We start from the raw sequence: 23,200 nt of genomic DNA on the forward strand, positions 1-23,200 counted from the left end.
AGAGTTCACACTGTTTCATCTCCTTCCTGAGGTTGATGTTACTGTGGTGAGACCTACTCTCAGGGGCTCAGGTTGCAGATATGATCTGTCTTTACTGGGGATGCACATCTACTGTTCTAGGTCCAACCTTCACTTACAGATCATGACTTCAAACTGTTGTTACTGGGAAAGGGCTACTGATACACTGCCTTTGGGTGCCAACATGCAGATTTAGTGGGCTATATATAGCAGCAAGTTGTTCTTGTTCTGCAACAGTATCCTTGGGGCAGAGTTTTAACTTTAGCCCACTATTCCCAGGCCATGCTGCTACTGCACCCTGTCCCCTGGGCCCAAGCCACAACTTTCTCCTGTCATCTCAGAATCCACACCCTGCTCTGTTCCAAACTTGGTGCAGGTCACTGTAGCAAGACTTAAGATGCAGATTATACTTCCACAAGTGATCTGCATACATGCTGACCTCAGACATCAGCACCATTGCCACAGCAAGTGTACTTGTGCCCCAGGACATAGGCACTATGGAAGTTCTGTATGCCCCAATCTTAGACCTCTCATTGCACTCCTCTGAGTGCCAACTCATCAGACCTGGCACCAAGAGGATTCCCCATTCCCCACTGGCTTAAAGTTGTTCCTATAAACTTACTTCTATGGGAAAACACAGAATCCCATCAGACTTTGTGTCTGAGGACCCCAATAGCTCACTTGCCACTATCACTACAGGACCTCCACAGTCTGGGCCGTGGAAGACTCCCACAGTTTTTGAATGGAGCTACACAGATACTATGCTTCTGTGCCCCAAACACTGCAGTCCAACTAACCAGTGACTTCAGCCAGCCTCAAGTGAAAGTATTCCCCACAAAAGATTGTCCAAATTGGCTGGAAGAGTGACTACTCCCTCAGATGAGCAGTTACCAAGGCAAAGCCATCAGAAATTTAAAAGTGCAAGGAAACATTATGTTACCACTGGAAAGCAATAATTTTACAATAACTAACATAAAAGAAGTATAGATTTGTGAGTTACCTATAAATGAATGCAAAATAATTATTTCAGCAATTTGGAAGATGGCAGAGTAGAAAGACTCTGAACTCACTTCCTCTCAAGAACCCAACATATCACAAATACCTGCAGAAAAACTGATGAAAAAACCTGGAACTTACCAGAAAAGAGCTTCTACAACTAAAGACATGAATAAAGAACCCATGAGTTGGGTAGGAGGGGATGGACTTTCAGTATAAAAAAATCTCATACCTGTGAGGTCGGCAATCCACAATCTGGAATAGAATGATATATCAGGGGTTATGCTATAGGACTGAGTGTTCTGAGCCCCATGTCAAGATCCCCAGGCTGTCAGTCTTGCAATAAGAAGACAAAACCCCATAGCATTAAGCTTTGAAGGCCAGCAGAACGTAATTGCAGAAACCCCACAGAACTAGTGGAAATAGAAACTTCATTTGTTTTCTTAAAACTATTTTCTCATTTATTGAACATATATTTAACATTGATTTTCCAGTGGTTGCCAAGATAATTCTAAGCAACATTATTTTACCTCTACTTTTTGTTTTTCCTTTTTTTATACTTTATTTTTTTAATTAAAAGATAATTACAATATTGTGATTTTTGCCATACATCAACATAAATCAGCATTAGGTGTACATATGTTCCCCCCCATTCCCCATTCTGCCTGCCTCCCCTGCCTACCCATCTAAGTTGTCATAGAGCACTGGCTTTAGGTTTCCTGCATCATACAACAAACTCCCACTGGCTATCTCTTTTACACATGGTAATGCATATGTTTCAATGGTATTCTCTCATATCATCCCACTCTCTCCTTTCCCTACTGTGTCCAAAATGTTTGTGCCTCTTTTCCTGCCCTGTGAGTAGGATTGTCATTACTGTCATTCTAGATTCCATATACATGCATTAATATATGATATTTGTCTGTTTCTGACTTATGTCAATCTGTATAATAACCTCTATGTTCATCTACCTCATTAGAACTAACTCAGATGTGTTACTTCTTATAGCTAAGTAATATTCCATTGTGTATATGTACCACAACTTCCTTATCCATCCATCTGTCAATGGACATCTAGGTTGCTTCCACGTTTTAGCTATTGTAAATAGTTCTGCAATGAACACTTGGGTAGGGTCCATGTGTCTTTTTCAATTTTGGTTTCCTCAGGGTAGATGCCCAGTAGTGGGATTGCTGGGTCATATTGTATGTAGCTTTATTCCTAGTTTTTAAAGGAATCTCCATATTGTTCTACAAAGTGGTTCTATCAATTTGCATTCCCACCAACTGTGTAAGAGGGTTCCCTTTTCTCCACACCCTCTCCAGCATGTATTGTTTGTAGAAATTTTGATGATGGCCATTCTGACTGGTGTGAGATGATACCTCATTGTGGTTTTGATTTGCATTTTTCTAGTAATTAACAATGTTGAGCATCTTTTCATGTGTTTATTAGCCATATGCAGGTCTTTTGGAGAAATATCTGTTTAAGTCTACTGCCCAATTTATTTTTCCTTTATTTCTTATTAGTTGGAGGATAATTATTTTAAAATATTCTAGTGGTTTTTTCCATACATTGACATGAATCAGCCATGGATTTACATGTGTTCCCCATCCTGAACCCCCCTCCCACCTCCCTCCCCATCCTATCCCTCTGTGTCATCCCAGTGCACCAGCCCTGAGCACTTGTCTCATGCATCCAACCTGGACTGGCGATCTGTTTCACATTTGATAATCTACATGTTTCAATGCTATTCTCTCAGATCATCCCACCCTCGCCTTCTCCCACAGAGTCCCAATGCTTCTGGATTTAAAGGGAATTCTTTCAGTTTTATACCATTGAGGATAAGGTTTGCTGTGGATTTATCTTACATGGCCTTTATTATGTTTGAGTTTTTATCACAAATGTGTGTTGAAGTTTGTCAAAGGATTTCTCTGCATTTACTGAGACAATTATGTGGTGTTTGCCTTTCAATTCATTAATATGGAAAATCATGTTGATATTTTTCATATATTGAAGAATCCTTGCATACCTTGGATGAAGCCCACTTGATCATGATGTATGATCTTTTTGAAGTGTTGCTGGATTCTGTTTGCTATAATTTTGTTGAGGATTTTTGCATCTATTTTCATCAGAGGTATTGGCCTCTAATTGTATTTTTTGCTGCATCTTTGTCTGGTTTTGATATCAGGGTGATGGTAGCCTAGTAGAATGAGCTTGGAAGTTTTCCTTTCTGTAAAATTTTCTGGAAGAGTTTGAGCAGGATAGATTTTCGCTCATCTCTAAACTTTTTGTAGAATCCACCTGTGAAGACATATGGCTCTGGGCTTTTATTTGTTGGAAGATTTTTATTTATTTATTGAAGGATAATTGCTTTACAGAATTTTGTTGTTTTCTGTCAAACATCAACAAGAATCAACCATAGGTACACGCATGCCCCCTCCCTCCTGAACCTCCCTCCCATCTGCCTTCCCATCTTACGCTTCTAGATTGTTACAGAGCCCCTGTTTGAGTTCCCTGAGTCATATAACAAAGGCCCATTGTCTATCTGTTTTACATATGATATTGTAAGTTTCCATGTTACTCTTTCCATTCAGCTCCCCCTCCCCTTCCTGCCCTCTCCCCGTGTCCATAAGTTTGTTTTCTTTGTCTGTTTCTCCATTGCAGCCCTGAAAATAAATTCATCAGTACCATCTTTCTAGATTTCATATGTATGTATTAGTATACAATATTTATATTTCTCTTTCTGACTTACTTCACTGCATACTAGGCTCTAGGTTTGTTCACCTCAGAACTGACTCAAATGTGTTCCTTTTCATGGCTGAGTAATATTGCATTGTATATATATACCACAGCATCTTTATCCATTCATGTGTTGGTGGACATCTAGTTTGCTTCCATGTTAACTATTGTAAATAGAGCTGCAATGAACATTGGGGTGCATGTGTCTTTTTCAATTTTGGTTTCCTCGGGGTATATGCCTACTGCTGGGATTGCTGCATCATATGGAGGTTTTATTCCTAGTTTTTAAAGCAATCTCCATACTGTCTTCCATAGTGGGTGTATCAATTTACATTCCCACCAGCAAAGCAAGAGGGTTCCCTTTTCTCCACATGTTCTCCAGCCTTTATTGTTTGTAGACTTTTTGATGATGGCCATTCTGAATTGGTGTGAGGTAGTATCTTCTCATTGTAGTTTTGATTTGCATTTCTTTAATAATGAGTGATGTTGAACATCTTTTCTTGTCTAAGTATTTCTTTGGAGAAATGTCTGTTTAGGTCTTTTCCTTATTTTTTTGATTGAGTTGTTTGTTTTTCTGGTATTGAGTTGTATGGGCTGCTTGTGTATTTTGGAAAGTAATTATTTGTCAGTTGTTTCATTTGCTATTATTTTATCCCATTATGAGGGTTGTCTTTTCACCTTGTTTGTAGCCTCCTTTGCTGTGCAAAAGCTTTTAAGTTTAATTGGGTCCCACTTGTTTACTTTTGTTTTTATTTCCATTACTCTAGGTGGAGACTCATAAAGGATCTTGCTTTGATTTATGTCATCAAGAGTTCTCCCTGTTTGCCTGTAAGTGTTTTACAGTTTCTGATCTTACATTTAGGTCTTTAATGCATTTTGAGTTTATCTTTGTGTATAGCATTAGGAAGTGTTCTAATTTCATTCTTTTACATGTAGCTGTCCAGTTTTCCAAGCACCACTTATTGAAGAGGCTATCTTTGTCCCATTGTATATTCTTGCCAACTTTGTCAAAAATAAGGTACCCGTAGGTGTGTGGGTTTATCTCTGGGCTGTCTATCTTGTTCCATTGGTCTATATTTCTCTTTTTGTGCCAATACCATACTGTCTTGATGACTGTAACTTTGTAGTATAGTCTGAAGTCAGAAAGGATTCCTTCAGCTCCATTCTTCTTTCTTAACACTGTTTTGGCTTTTTGGGTTCTTTTGTGTTTCTATATGAATTGTGGTTTTTGTGTTCTAGTTCTGTGGAAAATGACATTTTTAATTTGATAGGGATTACATTGAATCTGTAGTTTGCATTTGGTAGTATAGTCATTTTCACAATGTTGATTCTTCCTACCCAAGAAATGGAATATCTCTCTGTTTATGTCATCTTTGATTTGATTTCTTTTATTAGTGTCATAATTTTCTGTGCACAGTTGTTTTGTTTCCTTAGGTATGTTTATTCCTATATATTTTATTTGTTTCATTGCAAAGGTGAATGGGAGTGATTCATTAATTTATCTTTCTGATTTTTCATTGTTAATCTATAGGAATACAAGTGATTTCTGTGTATTGACCTTGTATCCCACGGCTTTGCTAAATTCACTGATTAGCTCTAGTAATTTTCTGATAGATTCTTTTTGGATTTTATATGTACACTATCATGTCATCTTAAAACAGTGAGAATTTTACTTCTTCTTTTCCTATCTGAATTCCTTTTATTTCTTTTTCTTCTCTAATTTCCATAGCTAGGACTTCCAAAACTATGTTTAATAATCATGGTGAGACTGGCCACTCTTGTCTTGTTCCTGACCATAGAGGGAATGTTTTCAGGTTTTTATCACTGAGAATAATGTTTGCTGTAGGCTTATCATATATGGCATTTACTATGTTGACATAGGTTGGTCATGGCTTTTCTTCCAAGGAGTGAGCATCTTTTCTATTTGTCATGAAGTCATGGGAATGGATGTCATGATCTTAGTTTTTTGAATGCTGAGTTTTAAGCCAGCTTTTACACTCTCCTCTTTCATCTTCATCAAGAGGCTCTTTAATTCCTCTTTGCTTTCTGCTGGAAGGGTGATGTCATCTGCATATCTGAGGTTATTCTTATTTCTCTTGGCAATCTTGATTCCAGCTTGTTTGTCATCCAGCCCAGAGTTTCACATGATGTACTCTGCATATAAGTTAAATAAGCAGGGTGACAATACACAGCCTTGACATACTCCTTTCCCAGTTTGCAACTAGCCCTTTGTTCCATGTCTGTTGCTACCTGTTGCTTCTTGACCTGCATACAGATTTTTCAGGAGGCAGGTAAGGTGGTCTTGTATTCCCATCTCTTGAAGAATTTTCCACAGTTTGTTGTGATCCACACAGACAAAAGCTTTGGCATAGTCAATAAAACAGAAGTAGACGTTTTCCTGGAAGTAGATTTTTTTTTCTGGAATTCTCCTGCTTTTTATGTGATTCAACGGATGTTAGCAATTTGATCTCTGTTTCCTCTGTCTTTTCTAAATCCGACTTGAACATCTGGAAGCTCACCGTTCACGTACTGCTGAATCTTGGAGAATTTTGAGCCTTACTTTGCTAGTGTGTGAGACGAGTGCAATTGTGCAGCAGTTTGAACACTCTTTGGTATTGCCTTTCTTTGGGATTGGAATGACGACTGACCATTTCCAGTCCTGTGGCCACTGCTGAGTTTTCTAAATTTCCTGGCATATTGAGTGCAGCACTTTCACAGCATCATCTTTTAGGATTTGAAACAGCTCAACTGGAATTCCATCACCTCCACTAGCTTTGTTGGTAGTGATGCTTCCTAAGGCCCACTTGACGTCACACTCCAGGACGTATGACTCTAGGTTAGTGATCATGCTATCATGGTTATCTGGGTCATGAAGGTCTTTTTTTGCATAGTTTTTCTATGTATTCTTGCCACATCTTCTTAATGTCTTCAGCTTCTATTAGGTCCATAGTGCTTCTGTCCTTTACTGTGCCCATCTTTGCATGAAACATTCCTTTGTTGTCTCCAATTTTCTTGAAGATATTTCTAGTCTTTCTCATTCTATTGTTTTCCTCTATTTCTTTGCTTAGATCACTGAGAAAGGCTTTCTTATACTCTCCTTGCTCTTCTTTGGAACTCTGCATTCAGATGGGTATATCTTTCCTTTCCCTTTTGCCTTTATCTCAAATATTGGTGATTTTAATATTCTCCCAAAGATCTCTAAGGCTATCCCCAGTTTTTTTCATTCTATTTCCTGTATTCTGCTCTTCAGCAGTTATTTCCTTCATTCTATTTCCAGCTCACTTAACTATTCTTCTCCCTCAGTTATTCTGCTATCAATTCCTTCTAGAGTGTTTTTGATTTCCCCAATTTTGTTATTCATCTGTTTGCTTATTCTTTATTGCTTCTATGTCCCTGGTGATTGTATTAACTGTTAATTTTTTTCTTGTATTTTCTGCATCCTATTTTCAATCTTTGGAACATCTTTCCTATCATTATGCTGAATTCTCTTACAGATAGGTTGCTTATTTCTTGTTCATTTATTTGGTCTTGTGAGTTTATACCTTGTTCTTTCATTTGTGCTGTCATTTTCTGTCTTTCACCATTTTTTCCCCCTAACTCGCTCCACTTGAGATCTCCTTTACCCAGGTTTATGGGTTGTATTCCTTCTTACTTTTGTTTTTTGCCCTTGGAAGGAAAGGTCAATTCATTGGTTTGTGTTGACTGCTTTTTAGGGGTGACTAGTGCCTGTGTTTTTGTGGGAAGAGATCAAGCATGTAATTACAGAAATAAAAGAACATATACACACAATTCAACACACACAGTTATAACCAAAGTGTTCTAAAGAAAAGAGTAGAGGAGATTGACTTGGTGAACAAGGGAAACCAAAATCTATATTGACCAATTAAAAGCAGAGCTAGCTAGTGCTCAGTCTGGAGAGTGCCAGCTGGGGAATATATAGCAAAGAGAGTACATCAATTTAACTTATATGGTGAAAAAAGAAAGAGTGAAGGAAAGGGGCAAGAAGAAAAAGAGAGGGGGAAAAGAGAATAAGGGAGAGAAAAGGAAGGGTTGAAAAAGAGCATTCAAAGAGAGAGAGAAAAGAAAAAAATAGAAAAACAAAGATAAATAGATATATGTCAAAAAGATTTATATATTTCCAGGAATTGCTGTAGCTGGTAAATAACTATAAGAAAAGTAGTCAAATATATAAAAAACAAAAATCATTAAAATCACCAAAAAAGGTGAAAAAATATTTAAAATAATTATTTTAACTAGAAAAACAAAGAGGAAAACTCCATAGCACCACAAAAGGCTAATGTGCAGGTATAAATTTGTAGGGGGAAAGACAGTGTGATTTATAAGAGAAAAAATAAGTTATCAAGGTCATATTTCTCCTTGATTGTGGATTCTGCCCCTGTGGATGGGGTTAAATCAGTGTTCTGTGATGTTTTCTTCATTGAGGGAACTGGTGTCTGTGTTCTGGTTGATGGAGCTGGATCTCATCTCTCTGAAGGGCAGTGCAGGGTCCAGCAGTAGGTTTTGGAGTGTCTATGGGTTCAGTTTGTCTTTGGACAGTCTTTCTGTCTTTGGCAGTGTTAGACATGTCTATTTCTGCAGCCACTTCAAAGTAGCTCTCTCAGCATATCTTCAGTGCTGCTAGCCCCGTAATTGTCCCTGGGATCATTGCCAGAGCTTCTGTTTTCCTGTTCAGTCCTGCATTGCTGGCTGAAGCTTGCTAGGTAGGGGCTCATATGGGTCTTTTCCTGGCTTCCTCACAATGCCCTCAGTGTCGTGGAGACTTGTGTAGGCTTTTCTCAGACCCCTGAGCTAGCCCTCCATGTCACGGGGCTTGTGTGCAATTGTTCTGGTTCTTCAGGCCTGCCCTTTATGTTGCATCACTTGTGTGCACCTGTCTCAGCTCTCCAGGCCCACCCTCTATGTCTCAGGGCTTGTGTGTTCTTCTTGTGGCTACCCAGGCTCACACTCTGCACCGGGAGGGTTGTGTGCACTGCAGAGGTTTGTATACCATGCCTCTCTTGGCAACCGAGGCCTGCCATGTGAGCCACAGGACTTCAGTGGGCTTCTATGTTTCCCTGAGTCTGCCCTCTGGTCGGGGCCACCATGCATGAGTTGTTTATGGGCTGAAGAGTTCAGCTTTCTCTGTTTTCTGCCCTCTAAGTTGCCGGGAGCCATTATGGGAGATCCCACCCATGACGAGGTCATGAAAAAAATACCTGATATGCAAGGCCGTTCAGGATCCCATCCATGACGAGGTCATGAGGAAAAAACCTGACATGCAAGGCCGTTCAGGATACAAGGGACCCTCCAGGTTGGCCTCAGCTTCTACCCCACCCTGTATCCTCCCCCCATTTTCTGCTGTTGTTCTTGTTTGCCCTGCTGCAGATTCTTGTGTTGCCTGCTGAGAGTTCTCCTGCTCCTCTTTCACTGAACAAAGACCAACTTAAAACCATAATTAAGAAATCTCCTGGACGCTGGTACCCTATGAAGGGGCCAGGGATGAAGGAAATGCTTTAATTCAAACCCTTTTGCTGGAATTCTGGTTTATTTGATAAATGTGTGCTCTCATTGCAAAAAAAAAAAAAAAAAATGCTCATGATTGTTCTAAACATCCTAAGCACAGTATGCTAACAAAAGAAACTATTAAGCATACATCCCTCCACGGGGTGAGAAAGGCTACACAAATAAAATAGCCAAAAATGTGCCTAATAGAAAATAGTTTAGATAGAGATTAGCTGGTGACTTCCTGCAGGTAGTTAACTTTTAGACTAAGAGCCTGTTTTGTGCTATATCTGCTGTTTTTGCAATCCTTCGCATTTCTGTTCCATAAAAATGTAATCCTATCTAGTTCCCATGGAGATATGCCTATTAGAAAGAAAATAGACTAACTATAAGAAAAACAGGGTCAGCTACTGAAGTTACTAAAGTCACACCAGGTGCAAGCCATAAAATGATAACAGGCCTGAAGGCCAAATGATAAAGAAGACTCTTGTAAACGAGAAATATGTGGGTGACATCCTGTTTCTGTTGAAGGTCAAGTTGCTGTAATGTTTTGAGATGACCTGTGCATAAGCAATATGCACTTCCCCCAAAAAAGATGCTGTTAAGGGTATAAAGGGGCAGTGCAAAAATAAACTTCAGACTTAGCCCTGGAGCTTTTTCTCACTGTGTCTCTCTCTCGCCGACACCGTTCATCCTGAGGGTACCCCTGGATCCTGCTGGGGCAAGGACCCCGGCACTAAGTCCCTGCTTTGCCCAGCTTTCTGAGACTCCACAGCTTCCCCTTGGGCCCCCTGTGAGGGAGCTTCCCAGTGCACAGGAGCTCTTCCTACTTCTCGACTCCTTCCCTCCCTCAGGGCACAAGCTCCTCTCCAGAAGTCCTCCATCTTTTCCCTTTTTATGTCTCCATCCTCTCTCCTACCTCATTCCAGCGAGCTTAGCCTGCCCCCATGGAGTCCTGGCATCTTCTGCTGTCGTCTGAAGGTTGCTTTGTAGGAGTTGTTCCATATCTTAATGAGTTTTTGATGTATTTGTGGGGAAACTGGCCATCTCCCTATCTATTCCTCCACCACCTTCTTCCACCACCCCCTAGAAGATTTTTTATTGCAGTTTCGACTTCTGTGTTTGTGATTGGTCTGCTCATATTTTCTATTTCTTCCTGGTTCCATTGTGAAAGGTTATACTTTTCTAAAAATGTTTCCATCTCTTCCATGTTGTCCATTTTACTGGCATTAATTGCTGATAATGGTCTCTTATGATCCTTTGCATTTCTGTATTGTCTGTTGTAACTTTTTTTTCAATTTTAATTTTATTTATTTCAGTCTTATCCCTTCTATTCTTGATGAGTCTAAACAATGGTTTGTTAATTTTTTCATCTTCTCAAATAACTGGCTTTGGTTTTACTGATTTTTATATATTCTCCTTCATTTCTTTTTCGATTATTTCTGCTCTGACTTTTATGATTTCTTTCCTTCTACTAGCCTCGGATTCTTTTGTTCTTCTTTTGCTGTTTTAGGTTAAAGGATATGTTTTTTTTATTTGATGTCTCTCTTGTTTCTTGAGATAGGCTTGTGTTGCTATACACTTCCTTCTTAGCACTGCTTTTACCGAATACCATAGATTTTGAGTTGCATTTTCATTGTCATTGTTTCTAGGCGTATTTTTATTTCCTTTTTCTTTTCTTCAGTGACCTGTTGGTTGTTTAGAATCATATTGTTTACCCTTCATGTGTTTGTTCTTTATAGTTTTTTTTTTTGGTCTGTAGTTGATATCTAATCTTATAGTGCTGTGATTAGAGAAGATGCTTGAAATGATTACATTAAAAAAATCACCAAGGCTTGATTCGTGGCCCAGGATATAAGCTATCCTGGAGAATGTTCCATGTGCAGTTGAGAAAAACATTAAGTCTATTGTTTTGGAGTGGTATGCCATGTAGATATTAGGTTCAACTGTCCATTGTATTGCTTAAAACTTGTGTTTCTTTATTAATTTTCTGTCTGGATGACCTGTCCATTGGTGTGAGTGGGGTATTAAAATCTCCCACTATAATTTTGTTACTATAGATTTTCCCTTTAATCATCATTAGCATTTGACTTACATATTGAGGTGCTTCTATGTTGGGTGCATATATACTTATAACTGTTGTGTCTTCTTCTTGGATTAATCCTTTGATCATTGTGGAGTGTTCTTCTTTGTATCTTGTCACAGTCTTTATTTAAAAGTCTACTTCATCTGATATGAATATTGCTACTCCTGCTTTCTTTTGATTTCTGTTTGCATGGGATATAATTTTCCAGACCTTCACTTTTAGGCTGTGTGTGTTCCTAGGTTTGAGGTGGGTCTCTTGTAGACAGCATATGTAGGGGTCTTGCTTTTGTATCCATTCAGCCAATCTGAATGGATTGGAACATTTAGCCCATTTACATTTAAGGTAACTATTGATAAACATGATCTTTTTACCATTTACTTTACTGTTTTGGGTTTGTTTTTATAGGCCTTTCTGTGGTATCTGTCTAGAGAAGTTCCTTTAGCATTTATTGAAGAACCGGTTTGGTAATGCTGAATTCTCTTAGCTTTTGCTTGTACATAAAGCTTTTGATTTTTCCTTTGAATCTGAATGAGACTGAATGAGATCCTTGCTGGATAGAGTAACCTTGGTTGTAGGTTTTTCCTTTTCCTCACTTTAAGTATATCCTGCCATCCCCTTGTGGCCTGCAGAGTTTCTGTTGAATGATCAGCTGTTAGCCTTATGGGGATCCCCTTGTATGACGTTTGTTGTTTTTTCCTTGTTGCTTTTAATATTTGTTCTTTGTGTTTAATTTTTATTACTTTGATTAATATGTGTCTTGGCATGTTTCTTTTTGGGTTTAGCCTGTATGGGACTCCCTGGGATTCCTGGACTTGGTGGCTATTTCTTTCCCCATTTTAGGGACATTTTCAACTTTAACTCCTTAAATATTTTCTCATGTCCTTTCTTTTTGTCTTCTCCTGGGACACCTATGATGTATATTTTGGAGCACTTTATGTTCTCCTAGAAGTCTCAGATGCTGTCCTCATTTCCCTTTATTTGTTTTCTTCATTCTACTCTACTTCAGTTATTTCCACCATTCTATCTTCCTGCTCACTTATCTGTTATTCTGCCTCAGTTACTGTATGGTTGGTTCCCTCTGGTATATTTTTAGTTTCAACTATTGCATTGTTCATTATTGATTGTTTATTCTTTAATTCTTCTAGGTCCCTGTTAACTATTTCTTGCATCTTCTTGACCTATGCTTCAAGCTTATTTATCCATGCTTCCATTTTGTTTTCAAGATTTTGGATTATCTTTGCTGTCATTATTCTGAATTCTCCTTCACGTAGACTTCTTATTTCCTCCTCACTTATTCAGTCTGGTGAATTTTCACCTTGTTCCTTCAACTACTGGATATTTCTCTGTCTTTTCATTTTCTTTAGTCTACTGTGTTTTGAGTCTCCTTTCTCCTGACTGGAAGTTCATAGTTCCTCTTAATTGTGGAGTCACCACCACACTCCATGGGTGGATTTGGATCAGTGCTTGTGAAGGTTTTCCTGGTGTGTTGGGGGGGGGGCGTGGGGGCGAGCGGTGTGCCTGTGTTTTGGTCGATGGAGCTGGATCTTATCTCTCTGAAGGGCAGTGCCTTGTCCAGCATTGAGTTTGGGGATATCTATGGGTTTGGTATTGCTTTGGGTAGCCTGTCTGCTAATGTGCAGCACTGTGTTCCTGTTTTACTGAAAGAATTGACATGGGGCATATGAGCACTGGGGCTTGCTGGCCTTTGGTTGAGCTTGGTTTTGGTGTTGAGATGGAGGCCTTTTAGAGGGCTCTTGCCTATTAGTGTTCCCTGGGGTCAGCAGTTCTCTGGTGGATCAAAATCTTGGACTTGAGTCTCACACCTCAGGGGTTCAGGCTCAATCCCTCCTGTAGCTCCAAGATCCCACAAGCCACAGAGTGCAGAAAAGTCTCCAAGATTCTTGGTAAAGACAGAACTCAGTGGCCCAAAACACCTAGTGAGATTTATACCAATGTCCTTTAATATTTCTAGAAAGGTCTCTGGACCTGTTGTGGGCAGAGTGGCATCAGTTTTGTCTTAAATATGGCCTTATTCCAGCTTATATTTTCTCCTAAATTTTAAAGTTGTCCCCAAAGCCCATAGTCTATCCAAAGCCCTATCCAGACACAAGGTCATGAAAGTTGAGGCTCATTAGGGCTCACTTGCTCTCTTCGTCTGGGGAGTGGGGAGGATATGGCAGCCACAGTTGTAATATAAGGGCTGTGCCTGGGTCAACAGAGAACTGTTGGATGCTATTACAGTCTGAGTTCTCCTAGAGGAAAATACCTCATTTTGTGGGTCCTTAGGAAGAGCCAGGCTGTTTAAGCTCGAAGCAAGGTGTGGGCAGCAACTGGTGCCTGATCACAGCCTGGTGGTAGCTGCCACCTTGGGATAGGACTGCATCAAGCAGTGTTTTGTCTGCTGCCTCAGCAGTCACACCTAATTTCTCAGCTGTGTTGAGCCCTCTCAGTGTATCAAGGCTACCAGCCCTCAATTTCTCCCTGGGATTTTTCCCAGAGCTTAAACACCCTGCCCCTGTCCTTTGATGTAGGCCAAGTCTTGCTAGCCACTTCTCTCAGTTCCCCACTCCCACCCTCTGGTCCAGGCTGAGACTTGTAAGCTGCTTATTAGCTTAGAGATGTTCAGCAGTGGTAATGGCAGCTGCAGCAGCAGTGATTGATTTCTGTGGTGAAATTTCTCTGTGTTTTGTACTCTGAACTCCCACTGTTGCATGGCACTCTAAGGTTCCATAACCCCACTTAGCCCTGCCTGTGAGGGGGTTTCCTAGTGCATGGAAACTTCCTCCTTCACATCTCCCTTTCTCCCTTGGGGCACATGTCACCGTTCTGAAATTCTTTATCTCTTTTTATGTCTTTATCTTTTGTTCTAGCTCATTCTAAGGAGATTGGCTTTTCTTTTTGGAAGTTTGGGGTCTTCTGCTGTTGCTCAGAAGTTGTTCTGTAGGAGTTGTTCTACATTCTAATGAATTTTTAATGTATTTTTTGGGTGCAGGTGATCTCCCCATCTTACTCTTCTGCTATCTTCTTCCATTTCCCAAAACTTCATTTTTAAAGGGCGCACACACAAATTTTATATGCACCGGGACCCACAACAAAAGCAACAATTTGATAGGAGCCTCAGTTCAGTTCAGTTCAGTTGCTCAGTCATGTCCAACTCTGCGACCCCATGGACTGCAGCACACCAGACCTCCCTGTCTATCACCAACTCCCAGAGTTTACTCAAACTCATATCCATTGAGTCAGCGATGCTATCCAACCATCTTATCCTCTGTCATCCCCTTCTTTCCTGCCTTCAATCTTTCCCAGCATCAGGGTCTTTTCAAATGAGTCCACTCTTCACATCAGGTGGCCGACATATTGGAGTTTCAGCTTTAATGTCAGTCTTTCTAATGAATATTCAGTACTGATTTCCTCTAGGATTGACTGCTTGGATCCCCTTGCAGTCCAAGGGATTGTCAAGAGTCTTCTCCAACACCATAGTTCAAAAGCATATTTCAAAAGCATGATAGGAGTCTGGGCCAGACCTACATGCTGGTCTTTGAAAGGCTCCTGGAGAAGGGTGGGTTGCAGCTCACTCTGGGGACATAGACACTGGTGGCAGACATATTCCAGAACACTAAACTGCTTAAACACATAATGGCTTGACACCAAGACCAGACACCACCCAACAGCTTGTAGGCTCTAGTGTTGGGATACCTCAGGCCAAACAACTTACTGGGCAGATTCACCGTCCTACCCATTAGCAACTCAGGCTGCCTAAATATTAGAGAGTCCACAGCTGCCTCTGGACACAATCCTATTCACAGCCCAGCCTAGCCCATCAGAGGGCCAAGACCCAGCTCCACCTACAAGTGGAAAGGCACTGTGACCCCACCTGAAAGCCAGCAAAAGCTCCTAGTCTACCTTCTCTCACCAGGGGGCAAACACCTGAAGCAAGAAAACTACAATCATACAATACAGACCAAATCTTATCCCTGACCCTTCCCACTAGGAGACCAGCACAACCATTGAGACACCTCAGACACCATAGCCAACAGTGTCAAGAACCAGCCCTCTGCATACAATGATCTGAAACAAGCTATGGGATCCCTGGTCCCTGAATCCAAACTCCAGAAGTCAATGCTGCTTTCCAGTAGTCCAGCACTAACACCAGGATCTAGCTATACCTATTAGTGAGTGGGCAACAGCCCCAGAATATTCAGTACCTTGACTCTACCCACCAGTGAGCCAGCATTAACCCAAGGGCCTCAAGTATTCTGCAACCACCACCTCATGATCAGGCCCTGCTAAACAACAGCATCCACATAGGCAGGGCCTGGTGACCAATCAGACTAGGGCACAGCCAAACACAAATAATCAGCCATCTACAACAGAAAGATTCATTCAGCCCTCTTGGGGAAGCCCTTGGAGCAAATAGCTTGAATGAAAACAGAGGAGTGCACTGATGGGATGAATAGGATGCCTCTTAGGGAAGGTCACATATTTAAGATTGAAAATGTAACTAACCTACAACATACATAAAAACACAATCAGAAACTTATTTTTAAAAATGAGATGGTGGAAGGATTTGTTCTACATGAAGGAACAAAATTGATCAGAAGAACTAAGTGAAGTGGAGGCAGGCAATATACCTGAGAAGGAGTTCAGGGTAGTGATTTGAATGATGAGCAAATAATTCAGGAGAAGAATGGATGACAAAATGAAAAGTTAGTATTTTAACAGAAAGTTAGGAAATATATAGACCAATAAAACAGAGATGAAGAACACAATACATAAAAAATACACAAGAAAGAATCAATAGTAGACTAAATGATTCAGAAGAATAGATCAGTGACCTGGAAGACAAAGTAGTGGAAATCACTGATGCTAAACAGAAAAAAAAAAAAAAAAAGAAATTAGGAAAATTTAGAAGGCATCTTGCATACCATGTAGCACAATAATATTTGAATTTCTTATGTCCCAGAAGGAGAATAGTTAGTGAAAGAGCCCAAGAAAACATTTGAAAAGATAATAGATGAAAACCTCCCTAACAGGGAAAATAAACAGATCCCCAAGTCCAGGAAGTACAGAGTCCCATACAGGGTTAATCCAAAGAGGAAAGCATCAAGACACATTGTAATCAAAATGAAAACAATTAAAGATAAAGAGAGAATGCTAAGAGGAGCAAAGAAAAGCAACAAATAAAATACAAGAAACTTCCCTAAGGCTATCAGTGGATTTTTTAAGCAGAAACTCTGCAAGCCATAAAGGAGTAGTATGGTATATTTAAAGTAATAAAAGGGAGAGCCATCTTCTGGACCTTCATTCCCCCACCCAGAGGCACATGGTTGTTGTTTTTTCCTGCCCCCCCCATTCTGTGTAGCCAGACAAGATGGTAGAGTAGAAGGACCTTGAACACATCTTCTCCCACAAGAACTCCAAAATCACAGCTACCTACTGAACAGCCATTATTTAAAATACTGGAAACTGTCAAAAAGATATTCTACATTCAAAGACAAAGAAGAAACCACAAGGAGATTGTAGAAAGGGTACACTAGCAATGTAAAAATATCCCATGCCCCACAGTGGGACATTCAAAATCTGGAGAACAATTATATTTCAGAAGTTCTCCCATAGGAGTAAGAGTTCTGAGCCCTACACCAGTTTTCCCAGTCTGGGGCCTGGGAATTGGGAGAAGAAGCCCAGAAGCATTTGACTTTGAAGGCCAGTGGGACCTGAGCACAGGAGCTGCACAAGACTGGGTGGGGGAACTCCACCCTTGGAGGGTGCACATAGGGTCTTGCATGCCCCAGGGACCAAGGGAAAAGCAGTGATTTCATAAGAACCTGGGCCAGACCTAAGTGCTGATCCTGAAGAGTCTCCTGGGAAGACAGTAGGAGGAATGGTTGTGGTTCTGTTTGTAGACATAAAAACTGGTAGTAAACATGTCTGTGAGTACTATTCTGAAAGCTAACATGTTCACTGAATCATTAGTACCAGACATGGCCCCACTAACAGCCTGTAGGCCCTAGTGCTGTTATGCCTCAAGCTAAAAAAAAACAACAGGATGGGAACACAGTGCCATCTGTCAACAGATATGTTGCCCAAAGACTTTCTGAGCCCATAATCACCTCTACATGCCCATATAGTTATGCTCACCAGAAGGCAAATACCCAGCTCCACCCACCCATGGGCAAGCAAGAGCCTCTCTCATGAGAAAGCTTGCACAACTCTCTTGGCTAGCCTCACATACCAAAGGACAGACACCAGAAGCAAGAAAACTATGACCCCACAGCCTGAGAATCTGAATCTGCAAACACAGGAGAGAACCTACATTGAGACAAGCAGGTCTCTGGCCCACGGATAAAGAGAAAAGAGTATACTGTTGGGACACATAGGATATACCTTACAGAAGGCCCCTTCTCCAGAGCCAAAGAACATAATTAAACCTCTTCATGCATAAAAGTACAAATAGAAATTTAGACAAAATGAGATGTCAGAACTATATGTCCCAGATGAAGGACTAAGGTACACCCCCTAAACAACTAAATGACGTGAAAATAGATGATAGCAGAATAAATGAAGCAGAAGAAAGGACAAGTGGAGACAGAGTGGTGGCAATCAGAGCCATGGAAAAGAATACGGGGGAAAAAAAAGAAAATTAACAAAGACTGTTTAAGAGACTTCTGGAACAAAGACAAACATGTTAACAATTGTGCTATAGTGGTACCAGAAGGAGAAGGGAGAGAGAAAAGGCCCAAGAAAATATCTTAAGATAGAAGAGCTGAAAACTTCCCTAACATGGGAAAGGAAACATTGAACCAAGTCCAAGAAGTGCAGAGAATCCCATACAGGAATAACCCAAGGAGAAACATGCTGAGACACATAGTAATCAAACTGACAGAAATTAAAGACAAAGAGAAACTGCTAAAAAAGAAACCAGGGAAAAGCAGCAAATAACATAGGAAGGAACCTCTGTAAGAATATAAACTGGATGTTTCAGCAGAAACTGCTGGCCAGAAGGGAGTCGCATGATGTATTTAAGTGATTAAAGGGGAAAAGCAACAACTAAGGCTACTCTATCCATCAAGGATCTTGTATACATTCAACAGAAAAACCAAAAACTTTATTGGAGACATGAAATATTCAAAGGAACTAAACCAGCTTTACAACAAACACCAAAGGAAATTCTCTAGGTGGAAAAGAAAAAGCCACAACAAGAAACAAGATAATTATGAAATGGGAATGCTCATTGGTAAAGGCAAACATACAGTGATGGCAGGAAGTCATCCACATAAAAATATGATACTTGAACCAATCATAATGAGAGGAGGAGAGTACAAATGCAGAATATTAGAAATACATATGAAATTAAGAGTTCAGCACTTAAAAAATCATATATATATATACATGCATATATACAAAAACCTCATAGTAACTCTAAACTGAAAATCAACAACATATATACACACAAAAAATAAAACACAATACAAATACATAACTAAAGAAAGTCATCAAGTCACAAAAGAAGAGAACAAACAGGAAAGAAAGAAAAAAAAAGACCCACAAAAACAATTAACAAAATGACAATTAAAACATACATATCAGTAATTACCTTAAATGTAAACCAGTTTAATGCTCTAACCAAAAAATTAGATTGGCTGAATAAATACACAAGCAATATATATATATATATATATATATATATATATATATATATATATATCTTAAGAGGGTCTCTTGTAGACAGTATGTATTTATCTATATCTATACCTATCTATCTATCTATCTATTTATATATATATATATAAATAAACAAGCAAGATATATATGTATATATATATATCTTAAGAGGGTCTCTTGTAGACAGTATATGTTTATCTATATCTATATCTATCTATCTATCATCTATCTATATATATAAATAAGCAAGCAAGATATATATATATATATATATTAAGAGGGTCTCTTGTAGACAGTATATATTTATCTATATCTATACCTATCTATCTATCTATCTATATAGATATATAGATATAAATACACAAGCAAGATATATATATATATATATGCATATCTTAAGAGGGTCTCTTGTAGACAGTATATATTTATTTATATCTATAGTACAGTATTTATCTATATCTATAATATAGATTTATCTTTATCTATAAATATAGATAAATATATACTGTCTACAAGAGACCCTCTTAAGATCTAGAGACACATACAGGTTGAAACTGAGGGGATGGAAAAAGATATTTCATGCACATGGAAATCAAAATAAAGCTGGATAGCAATACTCATAACAGAAAAAAAATAGACTTTAAAATAAAGATTGTTAAAAAATAATAAAAATAAGAAAAATAAAATAAAAATTGTTATGAGACAATAAAAAGAGGAACATTACATAATAATCAAGGGTTTAATCCAAGAGAAAGATAAAGCAATTGGAAATATTTATGCAATCAACAGAGGAACACCTCAATGTACAGGGCAAATGTTAACAGATGTAAATGGAGAAATTGACAGTAACACAATAAGAGTGGGCAACTTTAACAAACCATTGCAGCAATGGACAGATAATTCACACAAAAAAGTTGATAAGGAAACACATGTCATATATGAAATATTAGACCATATGAACTTAATTATTATTAATAAAATATTCCATCTGAAAGAAGCAGAATACATATTTTTTTCATGTGGAATTCTCCAGGACAGAACATATGCTATACCACAAAGCAAGCCTCAGTATATTTAAGAAAATTGAAATCATATCAAATATCTTTTCCAACCGCAATGCTATGAGATTAGAAATCAACTGCAAGGAAAAAAAAAGACAAACCTGCAAGAGGCACAAAAATATGGAGGCCAAACAATGTGCTACTAAGCAGCCAGTGGATCACTAAAGAAATTAAAGAGGTAAGAAAAATACCTAAAGACAAATGAAAATGAAAACACAATGATCCAAAACTGACGAGACACAACAAAAGCAATTCTAAGAGGGCAATTTGTAGTGATACAAACATATCTCAAGAAACAAGAAAAATCACAAATAAAAACCCTAAGCTTACTCCCAAAGCAACTAGAGAAAAAGAACAAATAAAAGCCAAAGTAGAAGGAAAGAAATCATAATGATCAGAGCAGAAACAAGTGAAATAGAGACTAAAAAGATACTAGAAAAGATCTATGAAACTGAAAGCAGTTTCTTTGAAAAGATAAAATTGATAAGACCTTAGTTGGGGGGACAAGACAAGATAGTGGAGTAGAAGGTCTCAAGGTCAACTCCTCTAATGAAAAGACCAAAATTATATCTAACTGCTGAACAAGCATTGGCAAAAAAAAAGGCTGGAACCTACAAAAAGATATTCTATGTTCAAAGACAAAGAAGTCACTCTGAGACAGTAGGAAGGGTGCTTTCTGGATATAATAAAATACCATAGCCACCATATGGACAATGCACAAACTAGAAAATAACTATGTATCATGCATTTTCACATAAAAGTGAGGGTTCAGAGACCCATGTCAGTCTCCCAGTCCAAAGGTTTGGCATTGAGTGGAGGAACCCCAAGAGCATCTGGCTTTGAAGGCCACTGTGGCTTGAATATTGGAACCCCAGAAGATTGTGTGAAACAGAGACTCCGTTCTTGGAGGGTACATGGTTTCACACTCAGTGGGGCCTAGGGCAAAGCAGTGACTCCATTGGAGCCTTGGCCAAACACACCTGCTGGTCTTAGATCATCTCCTGGGCAGAGGCGGGGGGAGTGGGGGAAGAGTTTGTCTGTGGCTCTCTGTGGAGGCAGGGACACTGGTGGCAGAGACCCCAGGTAATATTTATTGGTGTGAATTCTTCTACAGATCACTATTTTGACGCTAGACTTGGACTCCCTGACAGCCTGCTAGTTGCCTCAGGCCAAACAACCAACAGGGTGTAAACAAAGCCCCACTTATCAGGACACACATGGCACAAAACCATCCCTAAAGATACACCTTGTCATGGCCTTGCCAGTCAGAATGACAAGACCCAGCTGCACCCACAAGTGAGTTGGTAGAAACCAGCCATTTTCACGAGGAGGCATTCACAAGCCCCTAGATCAAGCTCACTCACCATGGTGCAGATGCCAGAAGCAAGTAGAACTATGATCCTACATCCTACAGAACTGAGATCACAAACAAGGAAAGTTAAACAAAATGAGATGACAGAGAAATAGGTTCCAGGTGAAGGAAGAAGATAAAACCTCAGAAGAACAACTAAGTGAGGTGGAGATAGGCAATCTACCTGAAAAAGAATCCAGAGTAAAGATAGTAAAGATGATCCAATATCTTAGAAAAAAGAAAGGAGGCAGTGACCAAGAAGGTACAAGAAATATTTAATAGAGATTCAGGAGATTTAAAGAACAGAGATGAACAACACAATAACTGAAATGAAAAATATGCTAGCAGTAAAAAATAGCAGAATGAATGCAGAAGAAAAGCAGATAAGTGAGCTGGAATACAGATTGGTGTAAACCACTGCCATGGATCACAATAAAGAAAAAAGAATGAAAAAGAAATGAGCACATTCTCTGATACCTCTGGGACAACATTAAAAGGACCAACATACATATTACAAGTATCTCAGAAGAAGAAGAAGAAGAGAGAGGGAAAGGGCTTGAAAAAATTATTTAAAGGGATAATAGCCTACATTTTTCTAACATGAGAAAGCTAACACTCACTGAAGTCCAGGAAGCACAGAGAATCACATAGAGTCCCATAGATGATAAACCCAAGTCCTGATACACACATACACACACACACAATATGGGCTTCCCTGGTGGCTCAGATGGTAAAGAATCTGCCAGCAATGCAGGAGAATCAGGTTCAATCTCTTGGTCAGGAAAATCCCCTGGAGAAGGGAAAGACTACCCACTCCACTATTTTTGCCTGGAGAATTCCATGGACAGAGGAGCTTTGTGGACTACAGCCCATAGAACTGCAAAGAGTCTGACATCACTGAATGACTAACAGAACAAAAACTACAACAACAACTATATACACACAAACACACATGCAGGCATGCACACACACACAAACACACACATACTGTCAACATGTAGTGCCATTGGTTTATTTTGTGGGAATTCAGTTCAGTCGCTCAACAATGTCCGACTCTTTGTGACCCGGTGAACCACAGCACGCCAGGTCTCCCTATCCATCACCAACTCCCAGAGTTTACCCAAACTCATGCCCATTGAGTCAGTGATGCCATCCAACCATCATGTCCTCTGTCGTCCTCTTCTCCTCCTTGCGTCAATCTTTCCCAACATCAGGGTCTTTTCAAATGAGTAAACACTTCGCATGAGGTGGCCAAAGTATTGGAGTTTCAGATTCAACATCAGTCTTTCCAATGAACACTCAGGACTGATCTCCTTTAGGATGGACTAGTTGGATCTCCTTGCAGTCCAAGGGACTCTCAAGAGTCTTCTCCAACACCACAGTTCAAAAGCATCAGTTCTTTGGCACTCAGCTTTCTTTATAGTCCAACTCTCACATCCATATATGACCACTGGAAAAACCATAGCCTCGACTAGATGGACCTTTGTTGGAAAAGGAATGTCTCTGCTTTTTAATATGCTATCTTGGTTGGTCATAACTTTTCTTCCAAGGAGCAAGAATCTTTTAATTCCATGCCTGTAGTCACCATCTGCAGTGATTTTTGAGCCCCAAAGAGTAAAGTCTCTCACTGTTTCTATTGGTTCCATATCTATTTGCCATGAAGTGATGGGACCAGCTTCCACGATCTTAGTTTTATGAATGTTGAGTTTTAAGCCAACTTTTTCACTCTTTTTCTCCTCTTTAACTTTCATCAAGACACTCTTTAGTTCTTCTTCACTTTCTGCCATA

At 39.5% G+C, this 23,200-nt stretch overlaps 1 protein-coding gene across 2 annotated transcripts in view; it reads left to right on the forward strand.

Moving 5' to 3' along the window:
• ZC3H12B (zinc finger CCCH-type containing 12B) overlaps nucleotides 1-23,200 on the forward strand; it is a 668,157-nt gene that overhangs the window by 368,812 nt on the left and 276,145 nt on the right. The window contains exon 2 of one of the 2 annotated variants that reach the window (XM_070462069.1): nucleotides 4,518-4,578. The exons of the other annotated variant lie outside the window; for it this stretch is intronic. The gene's annotated coding sequence lies outside the window, so the exon portion shown is untranslated. The remainder of the gene's footprint in view (nucleotides 1-4,517; nucleotides 4,579-23,200) is intronic. 2 annotated transcript variants of the gene reach the window in all.

This window comes from Odocoileus virginianus, chromosome X (genome assembly GCF_023699985.2).
Source record: "Odocoileus virginianus isolate 20LAN1187 ecotype Illinois chromosome X, Ovbor_1.2, whole genome shotgun sequence".
NCBI classification, from domain to species: Eukaryota; Metazoa; Chordata; class Mammalia; order Artiodactyla; family Cervidae; genus Odocoileus; species Odocoileus virginianus.